Source organism: Cervus elaphus, chromosome 19 (genome assembly GCF_910594005.1).
Source record: "Cervus elaphus chromosome 19, mCerEla1.1, whole genome shotgun sequence".
In the NCBI taxonomy this organism is placed as follows: Eukaryota; Metazoa; Chordata; class Mammalia; order Artiodactyla; family Cervidae; genus Cervus; species Cervus elaphus.
Window position 1 is genome coordinate 94,398,820 of NC_057833.1, and position 20,431 is coordinate 94,419,250.

A 20,431-nucleotide genomic window follows, 5' to 3' on the forward strand; every position below is an offset into this window, starting at 1 on the left:
GTCTTAATTCCTCCTTGAACAGCTTTTGGGCCTAGGAAAAACCTCCCTACGATTGTTAAGTTGACCACTCACTTGTATATTACACAGAAAAGAATTAAGACAACGTTCAGTAACTCGTTGGATACCCAAACTCTAGCCAAAGGCCCGAAGTAAATCCTATCATTGATGAGGATGAGAAAGGACCAGGGTTACTTAAGGACCATTGCCACACATAGCGCAGATGATTTGCATTAAGCAAAAAATACATTGGAGGGCATTAAATAGGTGATGATAGCTGTATTCATCTGGGTAGGCTGCCATAACAAAATATCACAAACTGGGTGGCTTAACATAGAACTTATTTCCTTGGAGTTCAGGAGGCTGATATGTCAAATATCAAGGCACCATCAAAATCGGTTTCTGGGAGGGCCCTTCTTCATTTATAGACAGACACCTTCTTGTTATTTCTCACATGGTCTTTCTCTGGGAACGCACAGAAGGAAAAAAATATTTGCTGTCTCTTCTTTTTCTTATAAGGACACTAGCCCCATTGGATTAGTCTCCCACTCTCACAACCTCATTTAACCTTAATTACCTCCTTAAGATCCTTGTTTTCAAAAATGGTCACGTTGAAGTTCAGGGATTCAACCCGCAAATTCTGAGGAGGTACAATTCAGCCCATAATTTGGACAGTGTTTCCTATTGCTAAGCATTTTTTAAGTTCTCTTAATATATTAATTCTTGTAATCTTCACAATAACTCTATGAAGTAAGTGCTATCATCATAACCACTTTACATACTGAGGAACAAACTGAGGCACCATGGGGCTTAGGTGATTTGCTTACAACCACATAGGATTCAAGTCTAAGCAGACTGTCTTCTTCGTATGTGTAATTTGTCCCTATGTTGTACGGCATCATGAATCAAAGTTGACCTTTAAGACAGCTGACATGAGCTCTGTCTAGGACATGACCACATCCAACAGCAACATTGCAGAAGCATACATATAATGAAGCCACAACTTATTTGTAATAGATGAAGAACTGAACCCCAAGTAAAAACTCCAGGCCGATGAACATATGACAGAAGATACGGTAATTAACCTTCTTCAGACTGTCACTTGTTCAACACAGAGATTATCCTTAGAATTCTCTCCTTATTTTGGAGTTCCTTAGGGGAAGGAAACTGTACTGGTTCATCTTTCTATTGCCCAGAATCCAGCAGAGAACCTAGAACAGAGAAGTTTGTTCAGTCGCTCAGTCGTGTCTGATTCTTTGTGACCCCATGGACTGCAGCACGCCAGGCTTCTCTGTCCATCACGAACTCCCAGAGCTTGCTCAAACTCATGTCCATTGAGTCAGTGATGCCATCCAGCTATCTCATCCCCTGTCATCACCTTCTCCTCCTGCCTTCAACCTTGCCTAGCATCAGGACCTTTTCCAATGAGTCAGCTCTTTGCATCAGTTGGCCAAAGTATTGGAAAAGACAAGAGTGCTTAGTAATAGTTCTTAAATGGGTTAACCAAGGATTTATGTGATGCATATAAATATAATGGACCTCCATACAGTGACACACACAAATTGGAATACTGTAAATATTATTTCAAAATGAAATATTCACCTCCAAGGGATCAAATATGCTCATTTAATAGAAACTTCTTTTGTATTCTGCAAATATTTAGAATGCTTCTAAAGAAAACAAAACAAAACAAAAAGGCTAAAATATGGAAAAGCTGTCCAGGGGATATTTTTAAAACAACATAGCATAGATTTATATAATTACTACAAACTCAGCATATTTTAATTGTAAAATGCAGGAGAGCATTTGTCTAGATATACATGGCAAATAAATACTTTTACTCTCTCTACAATTCAATAAAGCAACAGTAAAAAATGTTAAGGAAATAAATCCACAAGAAGAGGAAGAGAGGTGATAGCAGCAATGAATTTCTTATAAGGCAGAGAGCAGATGATGATGATGCAGCGGAAGAGGAAGAAGAAGAGGAGAAGAAGCAGGAGAAGGAAGAGGAGAGGAGAGAAAAAGAAAAGGATGATCTTCATCCTAAAGTCAGTAATGGTGAAAAATTAAGAACTAAATCAAAACATTTAAAGTGAAGGAGAAAACACTTCACTATTAAAAGGAACTCAGGGAAAAAAATCAACAGTTAAAACTTTGTTTGCAGAGATTTCAAAAAATCAATAGGAATTTTAGAAATACACTCATGAAAGATTCCCCAAAAATAATACAAAGTATAATAGGTGTATAGTGGGAAAGATAAGAAAATTAGACAACAGCCCAGTTGATTTGAATAATATAAATTCCAAAAAGAAAGAGATCATGAATGAGAAAAGTAAACTTCAAACAAAGAAGAACACAAGACTGAGAGGTACTTGTTTTCATGGTAGAGAGATTGATTAATGTACACATAATGGATAAAATTATATAACTGCATATTTTCAATTTCAGAACATTCTGGGTAGGATGCTCCTAGCAGCTTCCAAAGGTTTAGAAGAAAGATTAGAAGAGACACAAACAAAAAATCAAGAATCAGAATGCTTCATATTTTTCAAAGGGCAATACAAAAACCAGAAAAATAGACCAATGCTATCAACATCCAATTATTGTTTTTGTTGCTATTCAGTTGCTAATTCAGCGTCTGACTCCTTACTACTTCATGGACTACAGCCCACCAGGCTTCCCTGTCCTTCACTATCTCCGAGAGTTTGCTCAAACTCATGTCCATTGAGTCAAGGGTGTTACCTAACTATCTCATCCTCTGCCACCTTCTCCTTTTGCTTTCAACCTTTCACAGCATCAGGGTCTTTTCCAATGAGCTGCCTCTTCGCATCAGGTGGCCAAAGTATTGGAGCTTCAGCTTCAGCATTAGGTCTTCCCATGAATATTCAGAGTTGATTTCCTTTAGAACTGACTAGTTTGATCACCTTGTAGTCCAAGAGATTCAAGAGTCTTCTCCAGTACAATATGAAAGCATCAGTTCTTCAGCACTCAGCCTTCTTTATGGTCTAGCTCTCACATCCATACATAAATACTGGAAAAACCATAGCTTTGACTCTACAGACCTTTGTTGGCAAAGTGATACCTCTGTTTTTTAATATGCTGTTTAAGTTTGTCATAGCTTTTCTTCCAAGGAGCAAGCATCTTTTAATTTCATGACTGCAGTCACCATCCACAGTAAATTTGGTGCCCAAGAAAATAAAATCTGTCACTGCTTCCACTTTCACCATCTATTTGCCATAAAATGATGGGACCAGATGCCATGTTCTTAGTATTTATAACGCTGTTTTAAGCCAGCTTTTTCACTATCCTCTTTCAACCTCATCAAGAGGCTCCATTTCCTCTTCACTTTCTGCCATTAAAGTGGTATCATCTGCATATCTGAGGTTGTTGATATTTCTCCTGGAAGTCTTGATTCCAGTTTGTGTGTCATCCAACCCAGCATTTCACATGATGTACTCTGCATAAAGGTAAATAAGCAGGGTGACAATATATAGCCTTGTCGTATTTTTCTCCCAGTTTTGAACCAGTCTATTGTTCCATGTAATGTTCTAACTGTTGCTTCTTGACCCATACACAGGTTTCTCAGAAGACAAGTAAAATGGTCTGGAATTCCCATCCCTTTAACAATTTTCCATAGTTTGTTGTTATCCTTACAGTCAAGGACTTAAGTGTTGTTAATAAAGCAGAAACAGATGTTTTTCTGGAATTCCCTTGCTTTTTGTATGATCCAAGGTATCTCAGCAATTTGATCTCTGGTTCCTCTGCCTTTTCTAAATATAGCTTGTGCAGCTGGAAGTTCTGGGTTAAAGTATCGCTGAAGCCTAACTTGAAGAATTTTGAGCATCACCTTATTAGCATGGGAAATGAACACAATTGAGCAGTAGTTTGAGCATTTTTTGGTACTGTCCTTCTTTGGAATTGGAATGAAAACTGACCTTTTCCAGTCCTGTGGCCATGGCTGAGCTTTCCAGATTTGCTGACATATTGAGTGCAGCACTTTTACAGCATCATCTTACGGGCTTGAAATAGCTCAGCTGAAATTCCATCATTTCTGCTAGTTTTGTTCACAGCAATGCTTCCTAAGGCCCACTTGACTTCACACTGTAGGCTATCTTGCTATAGGTGAGTGACCATCATGGTTATCCCCATCATGAAGACCTTTTTGGTCTATAGAAAAACATCTATAGTTCTTCTCTGTATTCTTGCCACCTCTTCTTAATCTCTTCTGCTTCTGTTAGGTCCTTACCATTTCTTTCCTTTATTGAGCCCATCCTTGCATGAAATATTCCCTTGATATCTCCAGTTTTCTTGAAGAGATCTCTAGTCTTTCCCATTCTATTGTTTTCCTCTACTTTGCATTGTTTGTTTAAGAAGGCCTTCCTATCTCTCCTTGTTATTCTCTGAAACTGTATTTAATTGGATATATCTTTCCCTTTCTCCCTTGCCTTTTACTCTTCTTCTTTCCTCAGCTATTTGTAAAGCCTCCTCAGACAACCACTTTGCCTTCTGCATTTCTTTTTCTTTGGGATGTTTTTGGTCACTTCCTCCTGCACAATATTGCAAACCTCTGTCCATAATTCTTCAGGACTATGTCTACCAGATAGACATAGACTGGTAGACTTTGTCTACCAGATCTAATCCCTTGAATCTACTTATCACCTCTACTGTATTTGATTTAGGTCACACCCAAATGGCCTAGAATATTAGGTGCATTAATAAGTGTAGATTGGATTTGGTCAAGCAGGAGATGGCAAGAGTGAATATAGACATCTTAGGAGCCAGTGAACTAAAATGGACAGGAATTGGCAAATTTAATTCAGATGACCCTTATATCTGCTTACTATGGGCAAGAATCCCTTAGAAGAAATGGAGTAGCCCTCATTTTCAACAAAAGAGTCCAAAGTGTAGTACTTGGGTGCAGTCTCAAAAATGACAAAATGATCTTGGTTCGTTTTGAAGGCCAACCATTCAACATAAGAGTAATCCAAGACTATGCCCCAATCACTAATGCCAAAGTAGCTGAAGTTGAATGGTTCTATGAAGACCTAGAAGACCTTATAGAACTAACACCAAAAAAGATGTCGTTTTCATTATAGGGGATTGAAATGCACAGGTATGAAGTCGAGAGCTACCTAGAATAACAGGCAAGTTTGGCCTTGGAGTACAAAATGAAACGGAAAAGGTTAACAGAGTTTTGTCAAGAGAACACACTGGTCATAACAAACACCATTTTCCAACAACACAAGAGACAGCTCTACATATGGACATCACCAGATGGTCAATACTGCAATCAGATTGATTATATTCTTTGTTGTTGAAGATGGAGAAGTTCTATACAGTCAGCAAAAATAAGACCTAGAGCAGGCTGTGGCTCAGATCATCAGCTCCTTATTGCAAAATTTGAATGTTAGGTTATTTCAAATATGTAATTTGGAAACAATTCATTATGTGTTCAAAAAATTTTTGTTTTAATTTTAAAGATTTTTTTTAACAAAGAGAAACAAGAATTTCCATTAATGCATAATCTCTCTACAACCACAAAGAAAAATAACCTCTCCCCCTCATGCCTCTCCACAATTATAAGCTCTAAATACTCTTCAAAGCACTTTTATTAGAAAAAAGTTTATAGTATTGGAGAAATAATGAGATCTGATAACCAACAGGACCAAGCTAATTTAATCTAAGATTTAAATTCTGAAGTACCCAACATTGCAAATAATAATATCCTATCCTCTGTGTATGCATATTTATACTAGTGTTATTATTTTTTAAAATTTTCTAAATGAGTTTACATATACTACTCCAGATCAAGCTTTACTCTGAAGATTAATTTGACCTGGGATTGTCTTTTGTCGGAATGGCATGTGAAACTAACTTTATGATGTTATTTCAGATAAGGACCCATGACCCCACCTACCACTGGTACTTCACAACTCTCTAAACTAAGTTAAAGCTTTTTCATTCTACAGTAACAGAAAATGTAATAATACCCTGAATGCTATCAGGAGAAATTAATCTTAAGTCATTGAAGTCAAAGGAATATTTACTGATGTAAGACATCTTTTCTGATATCTTGGAGTCTTGACCTCCATAAGCTCCAATACCAAAATGGTGAACAGGTTAGAGACAAGGTGTGGATTTTTCACCATTTAAAACCACCTGCCATACTAAGAAACATTCCTCAAATGAATGTACCTTGGAGATAAAAGTAGAGAAGACTAAGAATGTGTATGAAATGTGTAAAAATGTGTATGAAATGGGTATAAAATGCTTCAAAGATAAACTATAAAGCTAGATACCTTAATATTTTACTCAAATCAAACTATAGATAAACATTTTATGGTTGCAATTAATCATATACTAGTACTTTATATTTCCCTTGTGGGACATATTTTTCCAAAGTAACTGAAAATTTTGTTTCAAATATACTTTCACATAGTGACGTGTTATTAAATCTGATGGGTTTTAATAGTTGTTTCTTCCTGGTTTTACTTATGCTACTATTTGCAGTAGAATCATTATTGGAGCTATTATATTTTTGTTCTTTTTTTTCCCACAGAGCTTAATTTTAACGAACAAAATCACTTCTTTACTGTGCATAATTCAAAGTGAATGTGTCATAATAGTCTATAATGTGAATTACTGTAATTTATTTAGTTTCATATTGCTGAATTTACTGAGACAGTACAAATTTATAGGAAATTATGTCAAATCAAATCATCAGTTATTTTCTATTCAAACACTTCTTAGAACTTTCTAAAACATATTTTTGTCTTTAATCCTCCTGAACAGCTTTACAACTTTTTTCCTCAGGATATGTCCTCATCAATCAATTTAAATGGCAACTTTGAAACAGATGTCAAGGGCATTTGCACTATGTGTTAGCTGATCATCAACATTCCTGATTAATGGTGTGATTTTCACGAAATCTGTATAACTTGGATAGCTGCTGTTTTGGATAAAACCTTGCATTCTATCAGTTTCAGGTATACTGATAATAAAAGTTTCATGTTTAAAGGACCTTTCAAAGTGGAAATGGATTAAAATCTTGACACCCTGTCCTAAATTCACCCTTATCAATAAGAGAGATTGCTTGGGACAGATGATGCTATGCAAAAATAGCTGTTTCCATTTGCTATATATATTTTTACTGAGGCATATGTGAAAAAGTTAGGGCACTGGCAAAATATAAAAGACTCATTATATTGAACTGTTGTGTATCTAATGAGGTCAGTACTTCAGATTCCAAAAAAAGAAAAAGAAATCATCATCCAATAATAGTGAAATTTTCATATGAGCCTACAGATCTACTGAACCTTAGAACTGCAAAAGTAACTGCTACTATGGGCACAAATAACCCACTGGAATCAGTGTCTCAAGAAACATTTCCCAAAGAACATTAAAGAAGAAATTAATTTCAAAGGCTAATGAGTTTAGCTCATGCGCACAGAATTACAACCATCAGTTCTACCTAACAAGAAAGGAAATTAAAGGCCCTTTACTTAAGCATCTATAAGAGAAACACATTTTAACTTCATTGAGGAATAATTATTTAAGTATAACTGCATATATTTAAAATGTGCATCATGATTATTTGATATATGTATACATTGTGGAACGATGACCAAGATCAAGATAATTCATCCAATCATCCTATATAGTTAACCACTCTTTCTTTCTTTTTTCCTTTCTTTCTTCTTTTTTTTTTTCTTTTTTTTTTGTTCCCTCCAGTAGTATATGAGTTCCAATTATTCTACAACCTTGGGAAGAGTTAGTATCATTAGAATTTTACATTTTAACAGTTCTAGTGGGTATGGCTTCCCTGGTAGCTCAGCTGGTAAAGAATCTGCCTGCAATGCAGGAGGCCCTGGTTTGATTCCTAGGTCAGGAAGATCCTCTGGAGAAGGGATAGGCTACCCACTCCAGTATTCTTGGGATTCTCTTGTGGCTCAGCTGGTGAAGAATCTGCCTTCAATGTGGGAGACCTGGGTTCGATCTCTGGGTTGGGAAGATCCCCTTGAGAAGGGAATGGCTACCCACTCCAGTATTCTGGCCTGGAGAATTCCATGGACTGTATAGTCCATGGGCTCACAAAAATTGGACATAACTGAGCGACTTTCATTTTCACTTTTCACTTTGAGTGGGTATGTGATGGTATCTCCTTTTGTTTTTAATTTCCCTAATGACTAATGATATTAACTGCCATATGACCCAGCAATCCCACTTCTGGGCATACACACTGAGGAAACCAGATCTGAAAGAGACACGTGCACCCCAATGTTCATCGCAGCACTGTTTATAATAGCCAGGACATGGAAGCAACCTAGATGCCCATCAGCAGATGAACGGATAAGGAAGCTGTAATACATATACACCATGGAATATTACTCAGCCGTTAAAAAGAATTCATTTGAATCAGTCCTAATGAGATGGATGAAACTGGAGCCCATTATACAGAGTGAAGTAAGCCAGAAAGATAAAGAACATTACAGCATACTAACACATATATATGGAATTTAGAAAGATGGTAACGATAACCCTATATGCAAAACAGAAAAACAGACCCAGAAATACAGAACAGACTTTTGAACTCTGTGGGAGAAGGGTGGAGAGGGAGGTGGGAGGGGGAATCGGGATGGGGAATACGTGTAAATCTATGGCTGATTCATATCAATGTATGACAAAACCCACTGAAATGTTGTGAAGTAATTAGCCTCCAACTAATAAAAAAAAAAAAAAAATCAGAAAAAGATATAAACAAACACTTTATCAATGGGGATACAGAAATCACAAGAACTGAAAAGATGGTCAATATCTTTCTTCTTTTTATTGCAATAATATTAAAGATTAATGCTCAGAAAATTTCAAGTATGTAAGAGAGACATTTTTAATTAAATCAGTAGGAAAATTCATATTCTTATCAATATCTACCATAGCTTGATAGCATTAAACAAAGCTTCTTTTGGCACAACAGCAGTTGTTACTTGAAACTATCTCTCACATTAATTGAAATAAAAACTATGTTACCATAAAATATATCATCATTTTAAATCTATCTGAACCAGAGAATAGACTAGTTGTGTCCAGTACCTACACCATCTTTGCTATATTCATGTAGTTAAATTCATAAAATACTTTGTATGAGTCCACATTGGTCTGGGAAATGGTTGTATTCAGGACAGGAAATGTATTGATCTGCAAAGTATTCCTTCCATCCACATCTTTGTCTTGATCATCTTTGTTCCATCAAAGTTTGTTGTTGTTGTTCAGTTGCTAAGTTGTGTCTAATTCTTTGCAAATCCCATGGGCTGCAGCACACTAGGCTTCACTGTCCTTCACCATCTCCCAGAGCTGGCTCAAACTCATGTCCATTGAGTCAGTGATGCCATCCAGCCATCTTGTCATCTATTGTTCCCTTCTCCTCCTCCCTTCATCTTTCCCAGCATCAGGGTCTTTTCTAATGAGTTGGCTCTTTGCATCAGGTGGCCAAAGTATTGGAGCTTCAGCTTCAGCATCAGTCCTTCCAATGAATATTCAGGTTGATTTCCTTTAGGATTGACTGGTTTGCTCTCCTTGTAGTCCAAGGGACTCTCAAGAATCTTCACTAATACCACAGTTCAAAAGCATCAGTTCTTCAGCACTCAGTCTTCTTTATGGTACAACTCACATCCATACATGACTACTGGAAAAACCATAGCTTATCAAAGTTTATTTAGTTCGAATGTGTGTGTGTGTGTGTGTGTGTGTACATACAGCCAATACTTGTTTAAAAAAAGTTTAAGAATATTTTGAAATTTGAAGTCATATGTTGGTTATGTGAGTGAACAGTATTCCTCTGGAAATAAAATACTCTACTCACATTTAACCTTGTGAAAAACTAAATAGCTATGTATATTTCATCCCGGTAATTAAAAGTTGCAGGGCACACAGATTGACACTAAAATAATCAGAAATTTATTTTAAAGGTTACAGCTTTTTTGTTTGTTTGTTTCTAGATAGACATTTTATTGAATGAAAGTTCTTAAGACTCTCAAAACCTAAGAAGTAAAATTATATTTTGATGGTTAGCCTGTATTTTCTATGCTAAAAGATAATTTATATTTTCAGGTTTATAGAATTACTAGCTTTTCTCTTACCACTCTTAACCATTAAAATTAAAGAAATACAAAATAAATATTACACTTAATAGCTGGTAAGTTATAATAACTAGCATATATTATTTTAGTATTTTGCTACAGTTTAATAATATTATCTTTGATTTTAAAAATATACTTAAAAGTGAGGGTTTTTTTTAATATTATATTTACTTTGCCTTCAAAACAATACATATAAGCTGATGTGTCTTGAATGGAACATATATGGACTTCAGCTGCAAGAACTGAGGATACGGCAAAGTGAGACTGCTTCAACAGAAGCTCCCAAAATGTCAGCCAAGCAATGCAAACCTGGAAGAAGAAAAGCCCAGAACAAATGGGGCTAACAAGAGTGAGGTGAACTGCAGGTCTGGATAGGGGCACCAGGCTCAGGAGAGCCCTTGTCCTATAGGGAAGAAAGAATACAAAAGCTGAGAAAATTAGTAGGCCTAAAGGTTCAGTCAGCATTCAGCCCTGGCATGTGAATTACAGGTTCTAAATATAGCAAGACAAACATTGCAATTTTCCAGCTAGGGAGGCTCAGGTTTTGGATATACCTCCTGCCCTGACTCTGGAACATAGCAGAATTGAATTTATATGTGGAATTTCTTAATATCTACTGCTAGGAAGGACTGGAAACCACAAGAATAAAGTGATGAGGTGAGACATATACATTAGAGCCAATAATACATTTCAACAGAAAAAAAAAAAATAAAGAACAAGATTTGAGACATTGTATGGAATTGAGAGAGGCCCCTGAATTAAGGAGGAACCAAATAGGACTTCACAGATTCTTCTTTTTCCTATCTTTTACCCACTTTTGGTCAAGCAATCTTTAAATTCTAGCCACTATGAACAAAGTACTGAAATTTTAAAAAAAGAACACTTAAAATATTGCAAAGATATTCTTGTGGTCTAGCAAATATAAATCTGTTAGGCATATGTCAGAGATTGGGTAAATTGAATATAATTGGTATCAAATTTTGAGGCATGGCTCAGACGGTAAGGAATCTGCCTGGAATGCAGGAGACGTGGGCTCTATCCTTGGATTGGGAAGATCCCCTGGGGAAGGGAATGGCTACTCACTCCAGTATTCTTGCCTGGAAAATTCCATGACAGAGGAGCCTGCCAAGCTACTATGGAGTTGCAAAGAGTTGGACACAACTGAGTGACTAACACTTCACTTCACTCTGAGGGCAAGACATTAGCTCTACTAGGATACTTCAACATGATTTTCCATAGAAGGTGAAATATAAGGTAAAGTTTGAAATTTGAGAAGAAATATGAGGGGAGATGTTGGCAGTAGAAGAGGGAGAAGAAGCATAATATCATATTAAAGCCTGAGAAGGTGCAGTAAGAGGAAACAAGAATAAACACAGACAGAAACATGCAGCATTTACAACTATGGACATTTAAAAACATATTATTGTTTTATCTTGGTAAATGTTTATTTAAAAGATTATATGCCTTCTAAGATTCATAAGATTATGTGACTTCTTTTTACAGTTGTCATGTATGGATGTGAGAGTTGGACTATAAAGAAAGCTGAGCACCGAAGAATTAATGCTTTTGAACTGTGGTGTTGGAGAAGACTCTGGAGAGTCCCTTGGACTGCAAGGAGATCCAACCAATCCATCTAAAGGAAATCAATCCTGACTATTCACTGGAAGGACTGATGCTGAAGATGAAACTCCAATACTTTGGCCACCTGATGCAAAGAACTGACTCATTTAAGACCCTGATGCTGGGGAAGATTGAGGGCAGGAGAAGGGGATGACAGAGAATGAGATGGTTGCATGGCATTACCAACTCAATGGACATGAGTTTGAGTAAAGTCTTGGAGTTGATGATGGACAGGGAGGTCTGGTGTGCTGCAGTCCATGGGGTCACAAAGAGTTGGACATGACTGGGTGACTGAACTGAACTGAACTAATGACTTCTATTCAACTAACTTGAATAAAGCTTAGATTAAAACTTATATCCCCTAGCTTCACCCCTGACCACAACTCTCATGAAGCCTGTGATCCAGATTAGTCAGCTACAACTCTGCTGTAGGAGGTTACCTTGAAGAAAAAAATTTAAGATCTGAGAGTGGCCATTGTTTTCATCCTTCCAGGTTTCCTCTCTCAATAATTCCTCTAGAGAGCAGAACTTTCTACTGGCAGGAGATCAAACCAGGCAATCCTAAAGGAAAACAGTCCTAAATATTCACTGGAAGGACTGATGCTGAAGTTGAAGCTCCATTTCTTTGGCCACCAGATGCAAAGAACTGACTGATTAGAAAAGACCTTGATGCTGGGCAAGATTGAAGACAGCAGGAGAAGGGGACGACAGATGATATGATGGTTGGATGGCATCACCGACTCGATGGACATAGTTTGAGCAACTCACCATCCAGGAGTTGGTGCTGGACAGGGAAGCCTGGCGTGCTGCAGTCCATGGGGTCACAAAAATCAGACACAACTGAGCAACTGAACTGAACTGAAACCACCGTAACTTCATAGGCCATCACAGACAGCTTAAAGAATACTTACTAATGGACTGATGCCCTTTTGTCATGTTGTCAGGTTACATGTACATGTATACATATGTTATATATGTGTATAGGGCTTCCCTGGTGGCTCAGAGGTTAAAGCATCTGCCCACAATGCAGGCGACCTGGGTTCGATTCCTGGGTCGGGAAGATCCCCTGGAGAAGGAAATGGCAACCCACTCCAGTATTCTTGCCTGGAAAATCCCATGGAGGGAGGAGCCTGGTGGGCTACAGTACTAATGGACTGATGCTGTTTGTCATGTTCTCAGGTTACATGTACATGTATACATGTGTTTTAAATATATATATATGCTAGTTAACACTGCTCATTACAAAAATGACCCCTGATTAGTAAATTGCTCTGGACCAGAAAAAACTGTAAATGAACTGTAACTTCTTGATGGAATTGCCTTAGTTAGCTTCCCTAGGTTCAGACACCCTTATAACAACACTCTGCAGGGATCCTGGATGTTATGCCTATGTTACAAAATATATTATCTCCTATAAGGTATGAAGCTTCTAAGCAGAGGCGTTTAAATCAGGGCAGCTTCCACCTGTGCCCAGTGTGGATCCCATATCTTTGAACAAGAATTCTCATCTGAGGAAAAGATACCTCCCTGGGAGCTGTGTGAACTTCTATAGGGACTACTAAACTAATGCAGGAACTCCCACTGAGAAGAACAAGGAATGCCTAGCACTGCCCTGCTGGGAGGCTGTGATTTCTGTCCAGAGTAGACTCAAGACAAGTATCTTGGGTATCTGAATATTTAATCGAGCCCTAAGGACCCCTGGTATAAATTGCAGACACACATTTTGTAAATGTCAGGGTACAAGGGTTCTTCTGTGCCCTGACATGGAGGTTATTTCTCTCCATCTCTTCTAGACTTAAAATGAGTGCTCAAACTCTCTAGAGGTTATAGCAAAGATCCAGTCATTCTCTCTTATTAAAGAATAATCTTAAGTGTCTGAGTTTCTTTGCAACATACTAAAATGCCTTTTATTTTTATCTCCAAATTTTTAGTGTGTCCCTACATGACACACGGAATACTTACTGGGCTTACTGGTTTCAAGAAATTAACCTGGAAATTATCATGTCATTCCATGATAATTATACAATCCAAAATCTAATAGCAAACATGAATTACAGGGTTTAAAGATGTGTAAGACAAAAATTATAAAACAAAATACTTAATTATCTCTGTTGAAAATAGGTAAGAGAATACTCCTTTCACTTTCTTTTTTTTTTTTTTTTTCCTTTCACTTTCTTCAGAGAAAAAAATCTTATTTTCATGTTACTTTTCTGTCTCTGAACTATGTGTCAAATTTTTAGAAGCAAATAAGACTCTTGCCAGCTTTATGACCCAGGAATTTCCTTCCCAAGGACCTGGGAAGAATCTCTTGGAACTGTAAAACCAGAGGAGATAACACCTTTATCTTCCAGTTTCTGTGGGAGGAAGGAGCTTAACTACAGTGGGTGCCTTGCTCCAGGTTGCAAAACTACCACCTGTCTAAAGAGAGGAGAAATTTACTTTTCCTTATATAAAACCAATTAACTAACACCCCTACTAAGTCATTTCAATCATGTCTGACTCTTTGAGACTCTATGGACTATAGCCAGCTGTTCTCCTCTGTCCATAGGATTCTCCAGGCAAGAATACTGAAGTGGCTTGCTCTGCCCTTCTCCAGGGGAGTTTACTGGTCCAGGGATTCAGCTGGCGTCTCCTGCATCTTCTGCATCAGCAGGTGGGTTCTTTACCACTAGCACCATCTGGGAAGCTCTTTGGTCACCCAAATCATCAGGTAAATTTAAGGTAAACAATGTGTAAAAAATGGCACTGTTAATCCTCTATCTTGGAATCTAATCATTGTTTCTCCTGAAAACATGTACATAATGGGCACCAATTTGGCTTTACAAAAAGGTGAGATTTCCTTGTCTCTGTATTCTTTTAGTGAATTACTGTGATAAACATCTATTCTCATTTAATTCTTATGCAATAATTAGTGTTTTCTTTCTTTAGTACTTTCATGGAGTGGTTTTCTGAGCTAAAAGATTTTATTTTCAGTTATATCTCCCCAACAAGCAAGGTATCATTTTTCATTTTGCCCAAGCTACAAATTATTTGGTTAACTTTTGTATGAGAGAATATCCTATTTCATTATCCAGGCATCTAGATATTACTGTCATTTCTACCAAATTTCAAAGAGTGACTGGCAGTGATATTAATTCAAAGGAGGAAAAAATGAGAGGTAACCACCATGTATTTTAAAAAACCACCATGTATTTTTTAATTGAACTGTGGTCTCAGATATGAGGTTTTTTTTTTTAGAAGAAAGGGTTTTGCACAATAATTCACATATATGAACAAAGACTATTTTTGACCTGAGAAATAGGAGCAGAGGAAACATTTTAAATATTTTGCTATTTCAAAGATTTCCACGTAGAGGATAGAAGAGGATTTTCTCACTATAATTCCAGAGATAAGAGTAAATACCAATGTGGGAGACTCTCCAAGATGAAGAAAGTTGGATTTTGTAGAACAATGTTTCAATAATTGAACCTTTCATCAAGCTTAGAACCCTTCTAATGTCAAGTACATGCTAGCAATAAAATTATTCAAAGGTGGGTTGGACAAATGTCATCTGGAACTCTCATAAGCCCAGTTCTGGTGGGAGTTGGAAGTCCATGCTATGGAGATCTTTCTATCTCCACCTTCTACTATTATTGTAAAGAAAAATTTTATCAAAAGAGAACAGCTAAAAAAAAAAAAAAAAAGGAGAACAGCTGCTGATAAAGACCAAGATCGCTTGTGACAAAATTGTAATCTACTTTACCCAAAGCCTTTTATGTGCCAGGCACTTTGCTGAGCATTTTGTACATATAAGTCATTTAATCTTCACTACAAACCTGAGAAGTATGTATAATGGGCACCATTTTATAGCAGGGAAATTTATACACACACATCTAGTAAATTGTGATTGACCATCAGGTGGTTTTGCGGGCTATTATGCCATGCCATCTCTCAGCCAGAAAACTGCATGGATTCTAAGAGCTAAAGTGAACAAAATCAAAATGATTCATTTTGTTACTTTTTATGAGTCAAATAAGTTGAACTTAATGGGAAATCATAGAAGCATGTGGAATATATTAACTTCTTTCAACATCAACATATTCCCAAAGGCTTTTAACTTTCCAGAGCTGATAAAATGAATAAATAACTCAGGAGTTTCTAAAATGGTATTCTAAGGAAAATGAGTGTCTTCTTTTAAAAAGCTGTGCTACTTAAAAATTTTAAAGGTATATTACAGTATTTTATTGTTCAGTTCAGTTCAGTTCAGTCGTTCAGTCATGTCTGACTCTTTGCGACCCCATGAATTGCAGCACACCAGGCCTCCCTGTCCGTCACAAACTCCCGTAGTTTACCCAAACACATGTCCAACGAGTCAGTGATGCCATCCAGCCATCTCATCCTCTGTCATCTCATCCTTCTTTTCCTGCCCCCAATCCCTCCCAGCATCAGGGTCTTTTCCAATGAGTCAACTCTTCGCATGACGTGGCCAAAGTACTGGAGTTTCAGCTTCAGCATCAGTCCTTCCAATGAGCACCCAGGACTGATGTGCTTTAGGATGGACTGGTTGGATCTCCTTGCAGTCCAAGGGACTCTCAAGAGTCTCCAACACCACAGTTCAAAAGCAATTGTTATTGTATAATAATTCTGTTGTTTAAGACATTAATAGCACAACTTCAAGGCCGTGGTGTCCCAAGATTTTCTGTTAAGCTTCCCATGCAACCTTTATTATTGTGCCTCCAGCCATCTCCCCTGCTTTTCTCCTGGTTTCCCTTTCTTTAGGCAACAAAGGAAAAATGTTCATATCAACACCTGCTTGGCTCATACACGTGTACACCATCTAAATTCTTTTCGGCCCTTATTCATGTGTCATCAGTTTATTTGTTCATCTTCAGCTATTCATTTTTCCAAATTCTACTTATGGCCATCTCATATCCTCATTACACTCCAACTTACTACAGATGTGTCTCCTCTCCTGAGACATTTATCATCTAAGACTTGCAGAAAATCTTTGAAGAGTGTGTCTCTTCTATGTCCTCCCTTTCTGCCCACATCCTATTTTGGTGAGCTTTCTCTGAGAATTCTCCTCCAGCCAAAGACTTATCACTGTAGTCTGAGAGTAGGAAAAATAATACACTCTGCTCAGGTAGATCCAAACTTTTCTGCCTTACACATGACATTTTTTAAGTTGTATTTAATCTCAATTTTGGTGCCATCATTTCTTTGTTATGATTACCCATCTCTAAATCAATGGGTGGTATAACTTACTTTATCTGGTAGGAAGGTTCTCATAGTGAGAAAGAGAAAATAATTATAAAGAAGAGGGAGTAACAGCACATCATTTAATAATTCAAAATACTATGTTACAAAGACAATCTAAGCCTCTCTTTAAAAAAAAAAAAGACAATTGACCCTCTACCCTTTTCTACTGCCCTCCCATTCCTTTTCCTGATAAACTCAAGTGTTATAGAGAATTATTTCTTTTTCCTTACCACCTCTAATTCAGTTCAAATATCCAGAGCTTATAAGATATAGCAGAGAGGTCCAAGAGACAGGACAGACCTCCTAGTTCTGATTAGCCATAAGTCACAAAGGTCCTTTGAGTCTAATGGACATCACTAGCATTCCCCAGCACACCTAATTCTTCTCTGATTCCAGACACAAGGAAGATATACTTGTTTGTACCTAGAGAAATAGGCATAGACAAGTGACTCATCTTGGTCAAGAAAACATGATTGAAAGATACGTGTCATCACTAACTTGGACTCTTTTAACATTCAGTCCCCATTCTTGACACTGGGCTCCAGTCTTGGAGCATCCTCAAGCCTCAGGCTGAGATGTCATAGATTGTTGGTGTTTCCCTCTGCCTGTATTGTCAAGTGGTTAAAATGAGCAGAATCTTCTGCCTTTTTGTTTAAGGTTGGCTAACTTTTATGTATTTCAATTCCTATTTCATTATGAATAGATCTGGAAATTACTCTCTTTACTGCCTATAACACACTGTATGTGTGGCAAGAATACTTTTATTAATTTTAGGTCTCTGGAGTTTTACTGTTAACCTTGTCATGACTAGCCAATCAGGACATTTCAAATACTCTAAAGGAATATTATTTTACATAAAATATATTACTAGAATGTGGAAATTTAGTCCAAATAAATAAATCAATTTTCCAGTGTGGGGGTATAAAATGGATTGTAATAATCAAGTTAATATGACTCCTAGTCCCCTCCTTTCAAATTTGAACAAGTTTTTCTCTTCTCCCTGCCCCCCCCCAAAAAAAAAATTCCTCACCTAATCAGTTAATTCCCCAACACTTACTAACTGCCTATTTAATAAACTCAGATATCCCCACTTCTGCACTGAAGCTGACAATTATGAACTTTGTAACTTGAGACAAGATGGATGATCCAGTAAGATCTCGAGTTTGGGTAGCTTAAACCTAAACAGGAGAAGAAGTTAATTCTCAGATCAAGATTGCTGTCTTTGCAACTGTAGCTGCAGATAACACCCAAAGTTATACCCAAAGGTCAATTCTGGGCAATACACCTCTTCACAGGACACATACTCTTCATTTTTGGCTCAACTAATAGCTACTACTTTTCTCAGTCTCCTTTACTGATGCCTTCTCTTCTCTGAGATCTCTGAATGTTGCAAAATCTCTTCTCTATCCAGTATCATGTCTATAAAGACCAACTCTTATCTCCTTGCATGTCACAGTTAATACCTTCTGCCTAAATCACTTCCCTGAATTCCACATTTATTAATGCAAATGCCAATTCAGCACCTCCACTTGGATGTCTAATAGATAACTCAAGACCAACATGTCACAACTGAACCATTGACCTCCCACATTTACGTAACAAAATCTGCTACATACATACATTCCCAAAACCTCTCCAGTCTCAGTAAAGGCAACTCTAACCTTTTGCCCCTTGCGTAATTGATCCCCTTTCTTTGCTCTCATTTTTTCAATCCTGTTGTTATTTCCTAGCATATTATGCAATTTAATTATTTATCATGTACAATGCTCACATTCTGTATCTGCTAAGGGAAAGTAAGCGTCATGGAGATTCTTGTTTAATGTTTCTGCTTTGCTGCATAAACATTAAAGTATCCCAAGGGTCTAAGTGAGTGACTTTTATGTTGAGCATTCATGTATTAGGAGACATTTATTTTTAACTGATATATAAATTGCTGTTTTTAAAATAGAAAAATAAGGGCTAATTATTTTTTCTTAAATATATATAAAATACATAAAATGTCCCCTTCATCCAAAATTGAAGTAAGTATAGGTTAACAGCAAGAAATGCACCTGTGAAGAATTTCTAGCCTCTTTAGAAGCTATAGTGCTTAAACAATAATCAGAAAATCTCTATATCAACAAATGGTACAACTGCTACATTTCCAGATAAATGTAGAGCGTCAATTTTACTCATCTCTGACACTGATATTATTTCTCACATTTTGGTGTATTAAAATTGCCACTTTATAAGGTCCAAAATCAGCAAAGATTATTTATAGTCTCATATTTGCAATCTGTCTTTTAATATTTTGTTTTTCCTAGCTTCATAAAAAGTCTATTTTTAACAGCTTTATTGAAGTATAGTTCATATTCTGTAAAATTCATCTAGTTTAAGTGTACAATTCAGTGGTTTCTATCATATTCAGAGTTGTGCAGTCACCACGATTATCTAATTTTAGGTCATTTTCATCATCCCCAAAAAGAAACTCAATTCCATTAGAAGTAACTCTTCATATTCCCATCACAGTCCCAAGTGTAATAAGGAAGAACAAATCTCACTCTATATTGGATCTTTTTGTTTGACTTCAACCTTTGTACTCTACTGTTTTCGCTGTAAGTTAATCACTACAGGGATGTTGCCTATAGCCTAAAGAATACATAGTGGCCATCCCCAAGAACCCTGCCTCTCATGCCTGAGCAATAAGTTATGAAATATCTTTGTCTGGGTCACATAAAACATCTTGACCAGGCCCACCTACAAATGGTTGCAAGAAAGAAGAAATTAACACATCCCTTCCAGAGTCTGTCTGGCATCAAGACATTTACAACAACTTATCTCTGTTTTACTTTACCCCATCTCCTCTCACCCCTCCTGTTCTATAAAAGAAACTAACATTCAAACCCAGTCAAGATGGTTCTTTAGGACACTAGTCCACAGTCTTATCTGTCTGCTGACTTTTCAAATAAAATCTCCATTTCTTTCCCCAACATTTTGTTTCTAGATTTAAGTCCTGTTATGCAGTGAGCAGTGTGAGCTTTGATTCAATAACACAGACAACCACTAAAAATTTTCTATCTGTAAAGATTTACCTAGTCTGGAACAGTCATATAAATGTAATTACACAATGTGACTGGCTTCTATCACAGCATAATATTTTCAAGCATTATCTATAGTATAGCCATGTATCTGTACATCATTCATTTTTACTGCTGAATAATTCATTGTATGGATATAGTACACATTTTATGCAGTCATCAGCTGATGGACATTTGGGCTGTTTCCACTTGTTGAATGTTATAAATAATGCTGCTATGAACATATGTTTCTATTTCTTTAAGGTATATCCCTAGGAATCTATAATTGCTGAGTCAATATAGTCTTAATATTTTGAGGAATTGCTAAATTTGTTTTCTGAAGTAGATGCATCATTTTACTTTGAAAAACACTTTTTTCTTTTT